We start from the raw sequence: 19415 nt of genomic DNA on the forward strand, positions 1-19415 counted from the left end.
AAAAGGAGGGTAAATGTTGTAGAGAGTTAAGTGCAGGGGATGAATCAATATTGCCATTAGAATTACTTCCAACCTTATTCAACAAGTTTTCATCATACAAGGGAACACTTCGCGAAAACGGCTGTGGTGGGAGAAATGCGATTGTTAAGGTCTATGGGCTGCGGAAATCGGACATGGTTAACATTAGATAGTACATTTTTTGGGAACGTTTAGAAGGGGGCTGGAAATCAATTTGCATTTAGAATTAAGCTTTCAACACTATCTCGTTAAAAAGAGATTCTTGTCTTGATCAGGGACAAGGCAAGTAGAAAAATTTGGAATATGCAATCTGTCTATTATTGCACTGTAGTTATTGGCAGTGGCTTTTGGTTAATAGCTGTTAAGCTTGGTTTTGTAAAAGTTGTAGGAGTGCAAAATCCAATATGGCGATTGATTAGCTTTCACTGGACTAAACCTGGTGTGCAGCGAGGTGTTTTGCAGATGAATGACACTTTGGCAAACAATAGTGGGCCAAAATATGCAATTTTGTAGAAGTTCTATGGGGGAAGAGGCAGTCTGGGTTAACATTTTTAAGGCTGTGAAACTTATATGGGGGAAAAGGATTAGATGCCAGGGGAGCTTTGGGCGAAGGATCCAATATGCATTAGAATTAGTTTCCAACAGCTTTGTCGACTTTCAAAGCTTTTGGGATCAAGGAAGGCAAAGGGGAAACACTATGTAAAAGGGGCCACTCTGCAATAGATGGCAATCGTATCTATGGGGAGTGGAAATGCACTGGTTAAGCATTAGCTGTGTAATTTTTGGAAAAGTTGTCAAGGTCTGGCATAATACATATGCTATTAAGAATTACTTCAAACTACCTTCAGGAACAATTTTTTCTGCACAATAAAACCAACGGGAAATTGCAAAACACTGTGCAGATTGTCATTGATAATCTATAGACTGGCATTCTGGTGAGTGTAAGCAGGTAGAGCGTATCTTTTTGTTGGAAGGCTTGCAGGGTTGCAAATCCAATATGTCATTGGGAATTAGCTTCAAGTGTTACCTGTTCGGAAAGTTTATGCATCAAGAGGAAAGCAACGGAACACGTGCAAGGTCCTGCCACTCATGCACTTGTATAGTCTATGGGAGTGGGCTCTGGTTAACGAATTAGCGACTTAATTATTTGAAAAGTATGTCAAGGGTGGCAAATTTATATGCATAGTTAGGAGTTGGTTCCAACTACACTTAGCAAAGATTTTTATCAATAAAACAACGGGGAACACTTGCAAAAACACTGTGCAAAATTGCAACTTTGTTAGCTCTTGGACTGCAATTCGGATACATTAGTTGTAACGAGTTGGAAAGTTGCAGGTGTGGCATTCTAATATGATTAGATATTTCTTTACAACACTATCACCAACTTCAGCCAAGTTTTTTGTATCAATTAACAAACAACAGGGAACCTATGGCAAAAAACTAAGTGTGAAAATGCATTGTAAGTTATGGGAATGCATAGCTGGTTAACATTGAGTGGTACTTTTTGGAAAGTTGCCATAGTGGCTAGTGGCAAGATCCATTAGCATTAGAATTAGCTTCCAAATTACTGTCACTTCAAAAAGTTGTTGCCCGATAGAGGGGAAAAGCATCAGAAACGGCTTGACAAGAGACTCTGCTTAATTCATTCTGGTAAGTCTCGGGAGCTGTCATTCTGGTTAAATTAGCTGTATATTTGTGAAAAGGGTTGGTCAGGGCTTGCAAATCCAATAATAGGCGGTGTAAGAATTAGTTCCTAACATATCTCTTCAGCAGTGTTTTCTGGCATAAAAAAACGGGAAATTGGCAAAACACTGTGTAAGAGAAGATGCATTGGGGTAGAGTTTATGGGATATGGGTTTGGTAAGATTAGCTGTAATCCTTCTTGGTAATAGTTGCCGGTGCTTGCAAATCCATATGCACTTAGAATTAGCTTCCAACATTCACTTCACAAAGTTGCATCAGGAAAAGAACAGAAACACTTTGCAAAGCATTCCTGCGATAATGCACTGTAAGTTATGGGAGTGCATTCTTAGGTAACATTAGCTGTCCTTTCTTGGTTAAATTGCTGAGGTGGGCCTTGGGAATCCATTATGCCTATTAATTATAGGAATTACGAGATTGTTCACTTTTCATAAAAGTTTTGGCGAGATCAAGGGAAAGCAACGAGGAAGCACTGTGCAAAACACTCTGATATAGGGCTGAAGTCTATGGAGTGGCATTCTGGTTAATATTAGCGGTAACTTTTTTGAAAAAGTTGTCAGGAGACTTGAAATCCTTATGCATGGATTTAGCTCATATAAACTTAGTCAAGTTTTTTCCATCAGATGGACCAATAATAGGGAATCATTTGCAAAACATGTGTCAATATGGGCATTGTAAGTTCTAAAATGGGATATGGCAATTCTAGGAGTTAAATATAGATGTAACTTTTTTTGGGAAGTTGCAGGGCTTGCAGAATTCAATTAGCAATTAGAATTAGCTTGTGCCACACGTTAGCCTTCAAAGTTTTGCATTAAGGAAAGCACAGAAAAAGCTTGAATAGCACTTCTGACATAATCGCAACTGGTAAGTTATGGGAGATGCATCTGGTTAACGCATGTGAGGTGTAAATTGATTGAAAAAGTTTGTCAGGCTGCAAATACACAATTGCACTGTGAATCTAAGTTCCCAAATAGACAGGACTTCAGTTAAGTTTTTCATCAAGGAAAAGCAACAGAAACACTTGCAAAAGCACTCTGGCCATAATGCACTGTAAGTCTATGGGAGTGCATTCTGGTTAACATTAGCTGTAACTTTTTGAAAAGTTGTCAGGGCTGCAAATCCAATATGCCATTAGAATTAGCTTCCAACACTACACCTTCAGCAAGTTTTTCATCAATAACAAACAACGGGAACACTTGCAAAAACACTGTGCAAAAATGCATTGTAAGTCTATGGGAATGCATTCTGGTTAACATTAGCTGTAACTTTTTGGAAAGTTGCCAGGGCTGCAAATCCAATATGCCATTAGAATTAGCTTCCAACACTTCACCTTCAAAAAGTTTTGCATCAAGGAAAAGCAACAGAAACACTTGCAAAAGCACTCTGCCATAATGCACTGTAAGTCTATGGGAGTGCATTCTGGTTAACATTAGCTGTAACTTTTTGAAAAGTTGTCAGGGCTGCAAATCCAATATGCCATTAGAATTAGCTTCCAACACTACACCTTCAGCAAGTTTTTCATCAATAACAAACAACGGGAACACTTGCAAAAACACTGTGCAAAAATGCATTGTAAGTCTATGGGAATGCATTCTGGTTAACATTAGCTGTAACTTTTTGGAAAGTTGCCAGGGCTGCAAATCCAATATGCCATTAGAATTAGCTTCCAACACTTCACCTTCAACAAGTTTTGCATCAAGGAAAAGCAACAGAAACACTTGCAAAAGCACTCTGCCAAAATGCATTGTAAGTCTATGGGAGTGCATTCTGGTTAACATTAGCTGTAACTTTTTGGAAAGTTGCCAGGGCTGCAAATCCAATATGCCATTAGAATTAGCTTCCAACACTTCACCTTCAAAAAGTTTTGCATCAAGGAAAAGCAACAGAAACACTTGCAAAAGCACTCTGCCAAAATGCATTGTAAGTCTATGGGAGTGCATTCTGGTTAACATTAGCTGTAACTTTTGCGAAAGTTGTCAGGGCTGCAAATCCAATATGCCATTAGAATTAGCTTCCAACACTACACCTTCAGCAAGTTTTTCATCAATAACAAACAACGGGAACACTTGCAAAAACACTGTGCAAAAATGCATTGTAAGTCTATGGGAATGCATTCTGGTTAACATTAGCTGTAACTTTTTGGAAAGTTGCCAGGGCTGCAAATCCAATATGCCATTAGAATTAGCTTCCAACACTTCACCTTCAAAAAGTTTTGCATCAAGGAAAAGCAACAGAAACACTTGCAAAAGCACTCTGCCATAATGCACTGTAAGTCTATGGGAGTGCATTCTGGTTAACATTAGCTGTAACTTTTTGAAAAGTTGTCAGGGCTGCAAATCCAATATGCCATTAGAATTAGCTTCCAACACTACACCTTCAGCAAGTTTTTCATCAATAACAAACAACGGGAACACTTGCAAAAACACTGTGCAAAAATGCATTGTAAGTCTATGGGAATGCATTCTGGTTAACATTAGCTGTAACTTTTTGGAAAGTTGCCAGGGCTGCAAATCCAATATGCCATTAGAATTAGCTTCCAACACTTCACCTTCAAAAAGTTTTGCATCAAGGAAAAGCAACAGAAACACTTGCAAAAGCACTCTGCCATAATGCACTGTAAGTCTATGGGAGTGCATTCTGGTTAACATTAGCTGTAACTTTTTGAAAAGTTGTCAGGGCTGCAAATCCAATATGCCATTAGAATTAGCTTCCAACACTACACCTTCAGCAAGTTTTTCATCAATAACAAACAACGGGAACACTTGCAAAAACACTGTGCAAAAATGCATTGTAAGTCTATGGGAATGCATTCTGGTTAACATTAGCTGTAACTTTTTGGAAAGTTGCCAGGGCTGCAAATCCAATATGCCATTAGAATTAGCTTCCAACACTTCACCTTCAAAAAGTTTTGCATCAAGGAAAAGCAACAGAAACACTTGCAAAAGCACTCTGCCATAATGCACTGTAAGTCTATGGGAGTGCATTCTGGTTAACATTAGCTGTAACTTTTGAAAAGTTGTCAGGGCTGCAAATCCAATATGCCATTAGAATTAGCTTCCAACACTACACCTTCAGCAAGTTTTTCATCAATAACAAACAACGGGAACACTTGCAAAAACACTGTGCAAAAATGCATTGTAAGTCTATGGGAATGCATTCTGGTTAACATTAGCTGTAACTTTTTGGAAAGTTGCCAGGGCTGCAAATCCAATATGCCATTAGAATTAGCTTCCAACACTTCACCTTCAAAAAGTTTTGCATCAAGGAAAAGCAACAGAAACACTTGCAAAAGCACTCTGCCATAATGCACTGTAAGTCTATGGGAGTGCATTCTGGTTAACATTAGCTGTAACTTTTGAAAAGTTGTCAGGGCTGCAAATCCAATATGCCATTAGAATTAGCTTCCAACACTACACCTTCAGCAAGTTTTTCATCAATAACAAACAACGGGAACACTTGCAAAAACACTGTGCAAAAATGCATTGTAAGTCTATGGGAATGCATTCTGGTTAACATTAGCTGTAACTTTTTGGAAAGTTGCCAGGGCTGCAAATCCAATATGCCATTAGAATTAGCTTCCAACACTTCACCTTCAAAAAGTTTTGCATCAAGGAAAAGCAACAGAAACACTTGCAAAAGCACTCTGCCATAATGCACTGTAAGTCTATGGGAGTGCATTCTGGTTAACATTAGCTGTAACTTTTGAAAAGTTGTCAGGGCTGCAAATCCAATATGCCATTAGAATTAGCTTCCAACACTACACCTTCAGCAAGTTTTTCATCAATAACAAACAACGGGAACACTTGCAAAAACACTGTGCAAAAATGCATTGTAAGTCTATGGGAATGCATTCTGGTTAACATTAGCTGTAACTTTTTGGAAAGTTGCCAGGGCTGCAAATCCAATATGCCATTAGAATTAGCTTCCAACACTTCACCTTCAAAAAGTTTTGCATCAAGGAAAAGCAACAGAAACACTTGCAAAAGCACTCTGCCATAATGCACTGTAAGTCTATGGGAGTGCATTCTGGTTAACATTAGCTGTAACTTTTTGAAAAGTTGTCAGGGCTGCAAATCCAATATGCCATTAGAATTAGCTTCCAACACTACACCTTCAGCAAGTTTTTCATCAATAACAAACAACGGGAACACTTGCAAAAACACTGTGCAAAAATGCATTGTAAGTCTATGGGAATGCATTCTGGTTAACATTAGCTGTAACTTTTTGGAAAGTTGCCAGGGCTGCAAATCCAATATGCCATTAGAATTAGCTTCCAACACTTCACCTTCAAAAAGTTTTGCATCAAGGAAAAGCAACAGAAACACTTGCAAAAGCACTCTGCCATAATGCACTGTAAGTCTATGGGAGTGCATTCTGGTTAACATTAGCTGTAACTTTTTGAAAAGTTGTCAGGGCTGCAAATCCAATATGCCATTAGAATTAGCTTCCAACACTACACCTTCAGCAAGTTTTTCATCAATAACAAACAACGGGAACACTTGCAAAAACACTGTGCAAAAATGCATTGTAAGTCTATGGGAATGCATTCTGGTTAACATTAGCTGTAACTTTTTGGAAAGTTGCCAGGGCTGCAAATCCAATATGCCATTAGAATTAGCTTCCAACACTTCACCTTCAAAAAGTTTTGCATCAAGGAAAAGCAACAGAAACACTTGCAAAAGCACTCTGCCATAATGCACTGTAAGTCTATGGGAGTGCATTCTGGTTAACATTAGCTGTAACTTTTTGAAAAGTTGTCAGGGCTGCAAATCCAATATGCCATTAGAATTAGCTTCCAACACTACACCTTCAGCAAGTTTTTCATCAATAACAAACAACGGGAACACTTGCAAAAACACTGTGCAAAAATGCATTGTAAGTCTATGGGAATGCATTCTGGTTAACATTAGCTGTAACTTTTTGGAAAGTTGCCAGGGCTGCAAATCCAATATGCCATTAGAATTAGCTTCCAACACTTCACCTTCAAAAGTTTTGCATCAAGGAAAAGCAACAGAAACACTTGCAAAAGCACTCTGCCAAAATGCATTGTAAGTCTATGGGAGTGCATTCTGGTTAACATTAGCTGTAACTTTTTGAAAAGTTGTCAGGGCTGCAAATCCAATATGCCATTAGAATTAGCTTCCAACACTTCACCTTCAAAAGTTTTGCATCAAGGAAAAGCAACAGAAACACTTGCAAAAGCACTCTGCCAAAATGCATTTTAAGTCTATGGGAGTGCATTGTGTTTAACATTAGCTGTAACTTTTGCGAAAGTTGTCAGGGCTGCAAATCCAATATGCCATTAGAATTAGCTTCCAACACTACACCTTCAGCAAGTTTTTCATCAATAACAAACAACGGGAACACTTGCAAAAACACTGTGCAAAAATGCATTGTAAGTCTATGGGAATGCATTCTGGTTAACATTAGCTGTAACTTTTTGGAAAGTTGCCAGGGCTGCAAATCCAATATGCCATTAGAATTAGCTTCCAACACTTCACCTTCAGCAAGTTTTGCATCAAGGAAAAGCAACAGGAACACTTGCAAAAGCACTGTGCCAAAATGCATTGTAAGTCTATGGGAATGCATTCTGGTTAACATTAGCTGTAACTTTTTGGAAAGTTGCCAGGGCTGCAAATCCAATATGCCATTAGAATTAGCTTCCAACACTTCACCTTCAAAAAGTTTTGCATCAAGGAAAAGCAACAGAAACACTTGCAAAAGCACTCTGCCAAAATGCATTGTAAGTCTATGGGAGTGCATTCTGGTTAACATTAGCTGTAACTTTTTGAAAAGTTGTCAGGGCTGCAAATCCAATATGCCATTAGAATTAGCTTCCAACACTACACCTTCAGCAAGTTTTTCATCAATAACAAACAACGGGAACACTTGCAAAAACACTGTGCAAAAATGCATTGTAAGTCTATGGGAATGCATTCTGGTTAACATTAGCTGTAACTTTTTGGAAAGTTGCCAGGGCTGCAAATCCAATATGCCATTAGAATTAGCTTCCAACACTTCACCTTCAGCAAGTTTTTCATCAATAACAAACAACGGGAACACTTGCAAAAACACTGTGCAAAAATGCATTGTAAGTCTATGGGAATGCATTCTGGTTAACATTAGCTGTAACTTTTTGGAAAGTTGCCAGGGCTGCAAATCCAATATGCCATTAGAATTAGCTTCCAACACTTCACCTTCAAAAAGTTTTGCATCAAGGAAAAGCAACAGAAACACTTGCAAAAGCACTCTGCCATAATGCACTGTAAGTCTATGGGAGTGCATTCTGGTTAACATTAGCTGTAACTTTTTGAAAAGTTGTCAGGGCTGCAAATCCAATATGCCATTAGAATTAGCTTCCAACACTACACCTTCAGCAAGTTTTTCATCAATAACAAACAACGGGAACACTTGCAAAAACACTGTGCAAAAATGCATTGTAAGTCTATGGGAATGCATTCTGGTTAACATTAGCTGTAACTTTTTGGAAAGTTGCCAGGGCTGCAAATCCAATATGCCATTAGAATTAGCTTCCAACACTTCACCTTCAAAAAGTTTTGCATCAAGGAAAAGCAACAGAAACACTTGCAAAAGCACTCTGCCATAATGCACTGTAAGTCTATGGGAGTGCATTCTGGTTAACATTAGCTGTAACTTTTTGAAAAGTTGTCAGGGCTGCAAATCCAATATGCCATTAGAATTAGCTTCCAACACTACACCTTCAGCAAGTTTTTCATCAATAACAAACAACGGGAACACTTGCAAAAACACTGTGCAAAAATGCATTGTAAGTCTATGGGAATGCATTCTGGTTAACATTAGCTGTAACTTTTTGGAAAGTTGCCAGGGCTGCAAATCCAATATGCCATTAGAATTAGCTTCCAACACTTCACCTTCAAAAAGTTTTGCATCAAGGAAAAGCAACAGAAACACTTGCAAAAGCACTCTGCCATAATGCACTGTAAGTCTATGGGAGTGCATTCTGGTTAACATTAGCTGTAACTTTTTGAAAAGTTGTCAGGGCTGCAAATCCAATATGCCATTAGAATTAGCTTCCAACACTACACCTTCAGCAAGTTTTTCATCAATAACAAACAACGGGAACACTTGCAAAAACACTGTGCAAAAATGCATTGTAAGTCTATGGGAATGCATTCTGGTTAACATTAGCTGTAACTTTTTGGAAAGTTGCCAGGGCTGCAAATCCAATATGCCATTAGAATTAGCTTCCAACACTTCACCTTCAAAAAGTTTTGCATCAAGGAAAAGCAACAGAAACACTTGCAAAAGCACTCTGCCATAATGCATTGTAAGTCTATGGGAGTGCATTCTGGTTAACATTAGCTGTAACTTTTGAAAAGTTGTCAGGGCTGCAAATCCAATATGCCATTAGAATTAGCTTCCAACACTACACCTTCAGCAAGTTTTTCATCAATAACAAACAACGGGAACACTTGCAAAAACACTGTGCAAAAATGCATTGTAAGTCTATGGGAATGCATTCTGGTTAACATTAGCTGTAACTTTTTGGAAAGTTGCCAGGGCTGCAAATCCAATATGCCATTAGAATTAGCTTCCAACACTTCACCTTCAAAAAGTTTTGCATCAAGGAAAAGCAACAGAAACACTTGCAAAAGCACTCTGCCATAATGCACTGTAAGTCTATGGGAGTGCATTCTGGTTAACATTAGCTGTAACTTTTTGAAAAGTTGTCAGGGCTGCAAATCCAATATGCCATTAGAATTAGCTTCCAACACTTCACCTTCAGCAAGTTTTTCATCAATAACAAACAACGGGAACACTTGCAAAAACACTGTGCAAAAATGCATTGTAAGTCTATGGGAATGCATTCTGGTTAACATTAGCTGTAACTTTTGGAAAGTTGTCAGGGCTGCAAATCCAATATGCCATTAGAATTAGCTTCCAACACTTCACCTTCAGCAAGTTTTTCATCAATAACAAACAACGGGAACACTTGCAAAAACACTGTGCAAAAATGCATTGTAAGTCTATGGGAATGCATTCTGGTTAACATTAGCTGTAACTTTTTGGAAAGTTGCCAGGGCTGCAAATCCAATATGCCATTAGAATTAGCTTCCAACACTTCACCTTCAACAAGTTTTGCATCAAGGAAAAGCAACAGAAACACTTGCAAAAGCACTCTGCCAAAATGCATTGTAAGTCTATGGGAGTGCATTCTGGTTAACATTAGCTGTAACTTTTTGGAAAGTTGTCAGGGCTGCAAATCCAATATGCCATTAGAATTAGCTTCCAACACTTCACCTTCAAAAAGTTTTGCATCAAGGAAAAGCAACAGAAACACTTGCAAAAGCACTCTGCCAAAATGCATTGTAAGTCTATGGGAGTGCATTCTGGTTAACATTAGCTGTAACTTTTTGGAAAGTTGTCAGGGCTGCAAATCCAATATGCCATTAGAATTAGCTTCCAACACTACACCTTCAGCAAGTTTTTCATCAATAACAAACAACGGGAACACTTGCAAAAACACTGTGCAAAAATGCATTGTAAGTCTATGGGAATGCATTCTGGTTAACATTAGCTGTAACTTTTTGGAAAGTTGCCAGGGCTGCAAATCCAATATGCCATTAGAATTAGCTTCCAACACTTCACCTTCAAAAAGTTTTGCATCAAGGAAAAGCAACAGAAACACTTGCAAAAGCACTCTGCCATAATGCACTGTAAGTCTATGGGAGTGCATTCTGGTTAACATTAGCTGTAACTTTTTGAAAAGTTGTCAGGGCTGCAAATCCAATATGCCATTAGAATTAGCTTCCAACACTACACCTTCAGCAAGTTTTTCATCAATAACAAACAACGGGAACACTTGCAAAAACACTGTGCAAAAATGCATTGTAAGTCTATGGGAATGCATTCTGGTTAACATTAGCTGTAACTTTTTGGAAAGTTGCCAGGGCTGCAAATCCAATATGCCATTAGAATTAGCTTCCAACACTTCACCTTCAAAAAGTTTTGCATCAAGGAAAAGCAACAGAAACACTTGCAAAAGCACTCTGCCATAATGCACTGTAAGTCTATGGGAGTGCATTCTGGTTAACATTAGCTGTAACTTTTTGAAAAGTTGTCAGGGCTGCAAATCCAATATGCCATTAGAATTAGCTTCCAACACTACACCTTCAGCAAGTTTTTCATCAATAACAAACAACGGGAACACTTGCAAAAACACTGTGCAAAAATGCATTGTAAGTCTATGGGAATGCATTCTGGTTAACATTAGCTGTAACTTTTTGGAAAGTTGCCAGGGCTGCAAATCCAATATGCCATTAGAATTAGCTTCCAACACTTCACCTTCAAAAAGTTTTGCATCAAGGAAAAGCAACAGAAACACTTGCAAAAGCACTCTGCCATAATGCACTGTAAGTCTATGGGAGTGCATTCTGGTTAACATTAGCTGTAACTTTTTGAAAAGTTGTCAGGGCTGCAAATCCAATATGCCATTAGAATTAGCTTCCAACACTACACCTTCAACAAGTTTTGCATCAAGGAAAAGCAACAGAAACACTTGCAAAAGCACTCTGCCAAAATGCATTTTAAGTCTATGGGAGTGCATTGTGTTAACATTAGCTGTAACTTTTGCGAAAGTTGTCAGGGCTGCAAATCCAATATGCCATTAGAATTAGCTTCCAACACTACACCTTCAGCAAGTTTTTCATCAATAACAAACAACGGGAACACTTGCAAAAACACTGTGCAAAAATGCATTGTAAGTCTATGGGAATGCATTCTGGTTAACATTAGCTGTAACTTTTTGGAAAGTTGCCAGGGCTGCAAATCCAATATGCCATTAGAATTAGCTTCCAACACTTCACCTTCAAAAAGTTTTGCATCAAGGAAAAGCAACAGAAACACTTGCAAAAGCACTCTGCCAAAATGCATTGTAAGTCTATGGGAGTGCATTCTGGTTAACATTAGCTGTAACTTTTGGAAAGTTGTCAGGGCTGCAAATCCAATATGCCATTAGAATTAGCTTCCAACACTTCACCTTCAAAAGTTTTGCATCAAGGAAAAGCAACAGAAACACTTGCAAAAGCACTCTGCCAAAATGCATTTAAGTCTATGGGAGTGCATTCTGGTTTAACATTAGCTGTAACTTTTGCGAAAGTTGTCAGGGCTGCAAATCCAATATGCCATTAGAATTAGCTTCCAACACTACACCTTCAGCAAGTTTTTCATCAATAACAAACAACGGGAACACTTGCAAAAACACTGTGCAAAAATGCATTGTAAGTCTATGGGAATGCATTCTGGTTAACATTAGCTGTAACTTTTTGGAAAGTTGCCAGGGCTGCAAATCCAATATGCCATTAGAATTAGCTTCCAACACTTCACCTTCAAAAAGTTTTGCATCAAGGAAAAGCAACAGAAACACTTGCAAAAGCACTCTGCCATAATGCACTGTAAGTCTATGGGAGTGCATTCTGGTTAACATTAGCTGTAACTTTTTGGAAAAGTTGTCAGGGCTGCAAATCCAATATGCCATTAGAATTAGCTTCCAACACTTCACCTTCAAAAGTTTTGCATCAAGGAAAAGCAACAGAAACACTTGCAAAAGCACTCTGCCAAAATGCATTGTAAGTCTATGGGAGTGCATTCTGGTTAACATTAGCTGTAACTTTTGCGAAAGTTGTCAGGGCTGCAAATCCAATATGCCATTAGAATTAGCTTCCAACACTACACCTTCAGCAAGTTTTTCATCAATAACAAACAACGGGAACACTTGCAAAAACACTGTGCAAAAATGCATTGTAAGTCTATGGGAATGCATTCTGGTTAACATTAGCTGTAACTTTTTGGAAAGTTGCCAGGGCTGCAAATCCAATATGCCATTAGAATTAGCTTCCAACACTTCACCTTCAAAAAGTTTTGCATCAAGGAAAAGCAACAGAAACACTTGCAAAAGCACTCTGCCAAAATGCATTTAAGTCTATGGGAGTGCATTCTGGTTAACATTAGCTGTAACTTTTTGAAAGTTGTCAGGGCTGCAAATCCAATATGCCATTAGAATTAGCTTCCAACACTACACCTTCAGCAAGTTTTTCATCAATAACAAACAACGGGAACACTTGCAAAAACACTGTGCAAAAATGCATTGTAAGTCTATGGGAATGCATTCTGGTTAACATTAGCTGTAACTTTTTGGAAAGTTGCCAGGGCTGCAAATCCAATATGCCATTAGAATTAGCTTCCAACACTTCACCTTCAAAAAGTTTTGCATCAAGGAAAAGCAACAGAAACACTTGCAAAAGCACTCTGCCATAATGCACTGTAAGTCTATGGGAGTGCATTCTGGTTAACATTAGCTGTAACTTTTTGAAAAGTTGTCAGGGCTGCAAATCCAATATGCCATTAGAATTAGCTTCCAACACTACACCTTCAGCAAGTTTTTCATCAATAACAAACAACGGGAACACTTGCAAAAACACTGTGCAAAAATGCATTGTAAGTCTATGGGAATGCATTCTGGTTAACATTAGCTGTAACTTTTTGGAAAGTTGCCAGGGCTGCAAATCCAATATGCCATTAGAATTAGCTTCCAACACTTCACCTTCAAAAAGTTTTGCATCAAGGAAAAGCAACAGAAACACTTGCAAAAGCACTCTGCCATAATGCACTGTAAGTCTATGGGAGTGCATTCTGGTTAACATTAGCTGTAACTTTTTGAAAAGTTGTCAGGGCTGCAAATCCAATATGCCATTAGAATTAGCTTCCAACACTACACCTTCAGCAAGTTTTTCATCAATAACAAACAACGGGAACACTTGCAAAAACACTGTGCAAAAATGCATTGTAAGTCTATGGGAATGCATTCTGGTTAACATTAGCTGTAACTTTTTGGAAAGTTGCCAGGGCTGCAAATCCAATATGCCATTAGAATTAGCTTCCAACACTTCACCTTCAAAAAGTTTTGCATCAAGGAAAAGCAACAGAAACACTTGCAAAAGCACTCTGCATAATGCACTGTAAGTCTATGGGAGTGCATTCTGGTTAACATTAGCTGTAACTTTTTGGAAAGTTGTCAGGGCTGCAAATCCAATATGCCATTAGAATTAGCTTCCAACACTTCACCTTCAAAAAGTTTTGCATCAAGGAAAAGCAACAGAAACACTTGCAAAAGCACTCTGCCAAAATGCATTGTAAGTCTATGGGAGTGCATTCTGGTTTAACATTAGCTGTAACTTTTGGAAAAGTTGTCAGGGCTGCAAATCCAATATGCCATTAGAATTAGCTTCCAACACTACACCTTCAGCAAGTTTTTCATCAATAACAAACAACGGGAACACTTGCAAAAACACTGTGCAAAAATGCATTGTAAGTCTATGGGAATGCATTCTGGTTAACATTAGCTGTAACTTTTTGGAAAGTTGCCAGGGCTGCAAATCCAATATGCCATTAGAATTAGCTTCCAACACTTCACCTTCAAAAGTTTTGCATCAAGGAAAAGCAACAGAAACACTTGCAAAAGCACTCTGCCAAAATGCATTGTAAGTCTATGGGAGTGCATTCTGGTTAACATTAGCTGTAACTTTTTGGAAAGTTGTCAGGGCTGCAAATCCAATATGCCATTAGAATTAGCTTCCAACACTTCACCTTCAAAAAGTTTTGCATCAAGGAAAAGCAACAGAAACACTTGCAAAAGCACTCTGCCAAAATGCATTGTAAGTCTATGGGAGTGCATTCTGGTTAACATTAGCTGTAACTTTTGCGAAAGTTGTCAGGGCTGCAAATCCAATATGCCATTAGAATTAGCTTCCAACACTACACCTTCAGCAAGTTTTTCATCAATAACAAACAACGGGAACACTTGCAAAAACACTGTGCAAAAATGCATTGTAAGTCTATGGGAATGCATTCTGGTTAACATTAGCTGTAACTTTTTGGAAAGTTGCCAGGGCTGCAAATCCAATATGCCATTAGAATTAGCTTCCAACACTTCACCTTCAAAAGTTTTGCATCAAGGAAAAGCAACAGAAACACTTGCAAAAGCACTCTGCCATAATGCACTGTAAGTCTATGGGAGTGCATTCTGGTTAACATTAGCTGTAACTTTTTGAAAGTTGTCAGGGCTGCAAATCCAATATGCCATTAGAATTAGCTTCCAACACTACACCTTCAGCAAGTTTTTCATCAATAACAAACAACGGGAACACTTGCAAAAACACTGTGCAAAAATGCATTGTAAGTCTATGGGAATGCATTCTGGTTAACATTAGCTGTAACTTTTTGGAAAGTTGCCAGGGCTGCAAATCCAATATGCCATTAGAATTAGCTTCCAACACTTCACCTTCAAAAAGTTTTGCATCAAGGAAAAGCAACAGAAACACTTGCAAAAGCACTCTGCCATAATGCACTGTAAGTCTATGGGAGTGCATTCTGGTTAACATTAGCTGTAACTTTTTGAAAAGTTGTCAGGGCTGCAAATCCAATATGCCATTAGAATTAGCTTCCAACACTTCACCTTCAAAAGTTTTGCATCAAGGAAAAGCAACAGAAACACTTGCAAAAGCACTCTGCCAAAATGCATTTTAAGTCTATGGGAGTGCATTCTGGTTAACATTAGCTGTAACTTTTGCGAAAGTTGTCAGGGCTGCAAATCCAATATGCCATTAGAATTAGCTTCCAACACTACACCTTCAGCAAGTTTTTCATCAATAACAAACAACGGGAACACTTGCAAAAACACTGTGCAAAAATGCATTGTAAGTCTATGGGAATGCATTCTGGTTAACATTAGCTGTAACTTTTTGGAAAGTTGCCAGGGCTGCAAATCCAATATGCCATTAGAATTAGCTTCCAACACTTCACCTTCAAAAAGTTTTGCATCAAGGAAAAGCAACAGAAACACTTGCAAAAGCACTCTGCCATAATGCACTGTAAGTCTATGGGAGTGCATTCTGGTTAACATTAGCTGTAACTTTTTGAAAAGTTGTCAGGGCTGCAAATCCAATATGCCATTAGAATTAGCTTCCAACACTTCACCTTCAAAAAGTTTTGCATCAAGGAAAAGCAACAGAAACACTTGCAAAAGCACTCTGCCAAAATGCATTTTAAGTCTATGGGAGTGCATTGTGTTAACATTAGCTGTAACTTTTGCGAAAGTTGTCAGGGCTGCAAATCCAATATGCCATTAGAATTAGCTTCCAACACTACACCTTCAGCAAGTTTTTCATCAATAACAAACAACGGGAACACTTGCAAAAACACTGTGCAAAAATGCATTGTAAGTCTATGGGAATGCATTCTGGTTAACATTAGCTGTAACTTTTTGGAAAGTTGCCAGGGCTGCAAATCCAATATGCCATTAGAATTAGCTTCCAACACTTCACCTTCAAAAAGTTTTGCATCAAGGAAAAGCAACAGAAACACTTGCAAAAGCACTCTGCCATAATGCACTGTAAGTCTATGGGAGTGCATTCTGGTTAACATTAGCTGTAACTTTTTGGAAAGTTGTCAGGGCTGCAAATCCAATATGCCATTAGAATTAGCTTCCAACACTTCACCTTCAAAAAGTTTTGCATCAAGGAAAAGCAACAGAAACACTTGCAAAAGCACTCTGCCAAAATGCATTTAAGTCTATGGGAGTGCATTGTGTTTAACATTAGCTGTAACTTTTGCGAAAGTTGTCAGGGCTGCAAATCCAATATGCCATTAGAATTAGCTTCCAACACTACACCTTCAGCAAGTTTTTCATCAATAACAAACAACGGGAACACTTGCAAAAACACTGTGCAAAAATGCATTGTAAGTCTATGGGAATGCATTCTGGTTAACATTAGCTGTAACTTTTTGGAAAGTTGCCAGGGCTGCAAATCCAATATGCCATTAGAATTAGCTTCCAACACTTCACCTTCAAAAAGTTTTGCATCAAGGAAAAGCAACAGAAACACTTGCAAAAGCACTCTGCCAAAATGCATTGTAAGTCTATGGGAGTGCATTCTGTTTAACATTAGCTGTAACTTTTGAAAGTTGTCAGGGCTGCAAATCCAATATGCCATTAGAATTAGCTTCCAACACTACACCTTCAGCAAGTTTTTCATCAATAACAAACAACGGGAACACTTGCAAAAACACTGTGCAAAAATGCATTGTAAGTCTATGGGAATGCATTCTGGTTAACATTAGCTGTAACTTTTTGGAAAGTTGCCAGGGCTGCAAATCCAATATGCCATTAGAATTAGCTTCCAACACTTCACCTTCAAAAAGTTTTGCATCAAGGAAAAGCAACAGAAACACTTGCAAAAGCACTCTGCCATAATGCACTGTAAGTCTATGGGAGTGCATTCTGGTTAACATTAGCTGTAACTTTTTGAAAAGTTGTCAGGGCTGCAAATCCAATATGCCATTAGAATTAGCTTCCAACACTACACCTTCAGCAAGTTTTTCATCAATAACAAACAACGGGAACACTTGCAAAAACACTGTGCAAAAATGCATTGTAAGTCTATGGGAATGCATTCTGGTTAACATTAGCTGTAACTTTTTGGAAAGTTGCCAGGGCTGCAAATCCAATATGCCATTAGAATTAGCTTCCAACACTTCACCTTCAAAAAGTTTTGCATCAAGGAAAAGCAACAGAAACACTTGCAAAAGCACTCTGCCAAAATGCATTGTAAGTCTATGGGAGTGCATTCTGGTTAACATTAGCTGTAACTTTTGCGAAAGTTGTCAGGGCTGCAAATCCAATATGCCATTAGAATTAGCTTCCAACACTACACCTTCAGCAAGTTTTTCATCAATAACAAACAACGGGAACACTTGCAAAAACACTGTGCAAAAATGCATTGTAAGTCTATGGGAATGCATTCTGGTTAACATTAGCTGTAACTTTTTGGAAAGTTGCCAGGGCTGCAAATCCAATATGCCATTAGAATTAGCTTCCAACACTTCACCTTCAAAAAGTTTTGCATCAAGGAAAAGCAACAGAAACACTTGCAAAAGCACTCTGCCATAATGCACTGTAAGTCTATGGGAGTGCATTCTGGTTAACATTAGCTGTAACTTTTTGGAAAAGTTGTCAGGGCTGCAAATCCAATATGCCATTAGAATTAGCTTCCAACACTTCACCTTCAAAAAGTTTTGCATCAAGGAAAAGCAACAGAAACACTTGCAAAAGCACTCTGCCAAAATGCATTGTAAGTCTATGGGAGTGCATTCTGGTTAACATTAGCTGTAACTTTTGGAAAGTTGTCAGGGCTGCAAATCCAATATGCCATTAGAATTAGCTTCCAACACTACACCTTCAGCAAGTTTTTCATCAATAACAAACAACGGGAACACTTGCAAAAACACTGTGCAAAAATGCATTGTAAGTCTATGGGAATGCATTCTGGTTAACATTAGCTGTAACTTTTTGGAAAGTTGCCAGGGCTGCAAATCCAATATGCCATTAGAATTAGCTTCCAACACTTCACCTTCAAAAAGTTTTGCATCAAGGAAAAGCAACAGAAACACTTGCAAAAGCACTCTGCCATAATGCACTGTAAGTCTATGGGAGTGCATTCTGGTTAACATTAGCTGTAACTTTTTGGAAAGTTGTCAGGGCTGCAAATCCAATATGCCATTAGAATTAGCTTCCAACACTTCACCTTCAAAAAGTTTTGCATCAAGGAAAAGCAACAGAAACACTTGCAAAAGCACTCTGCCAAAATGCATTGTAAGTCTATGGGAGTGCATTGTGGTTAACATTAGCTGTAACTTTTGCGAAAGTTGTCAGGGCTGCAAATCCAATATGCCATTAGAATTAGCTTCCAACACTACACCTTCAGCAAGTTTTTCATCAATAACAAACAACGGGAACACTTGCAAAAACACTGTGCAAAAATGCATTGTAAGTCTATGGGAATGCATTCTGGTTAACATTAGCTGTAACTTTTTGGAAAGTTGCCAGGGCTGCAAATCCAATATGCCATTAGAATTAGCTTCCAACACTTCACCTTCAAAAAGTTTTGCATCAAGGAAAAGCAACAGAAACACTTGCAAAAGCACTCTGCCATAATGCACTGTAAGTCTATGGGAGTGCATTCTGGTTAACATTAGCTGTAACTTTTGAAAAGTTGTCAGGGCTGCAAATCCAATATGCCATTAGAATTAGCTTCCAACACTACACCTTCAGCAAGTTTTTCATCAATAACAAACAACGGGAACACTTGCAAAAACACTGTGCAAAAATGCATTGTAAGTCTATGGGAATGCATTCTGGTTAACATTAGCTGTAACTTTTTGGAAAGTTGCCAGGGCTGCAAATCCAATATGCCATTAGAATTAGCTTCCAACACTTCACCTTCAAAAAGTTTTGCATCAAGGAAAAGCAACAGAAACACTTGCAAAAGCACTCTGCCATAATGCACTGTAAGTCTATGGGAGTGCATTCTGGTTAACATTAGCTGTAACTTTTTGAAAAGTTGTCAGGGCTGCAAATCCAATATGCCATTAGAATTAGCTTCCAACACTTCACCTTCAAAAAGTTTTGCATCAAGGAAAAGCAACAGAAACACTTGCAAAAGCACTCTGCCAAAATGCATTTTAAGTCTATGGGAGTGCATTGTGTTTAACATTAGCTGTAACTTTTGCGAAAGTTGTCAGGGCTGCAAATCCAATATGCCATTAGAATTAGCTTCCAACACTACACCTTCAGCAAGTTTTTCATCAATAAAAAACAA

Source organism: Xenopus laevis, chromosome 1S (genome assembly GCF_017654675.1).
Source record: "Xenopus laevis strain J_2021 chromosome 1S, Xenopus_laevis_v10.1, whole genome shotgun sequence".
Classification (NCBI taxonomy): domain Eukaryota; kingdom Metazoa; phylum Chordata; class Amphibia; order Anura; family Pipidae; genus Xenopus; species Xenopus laevis.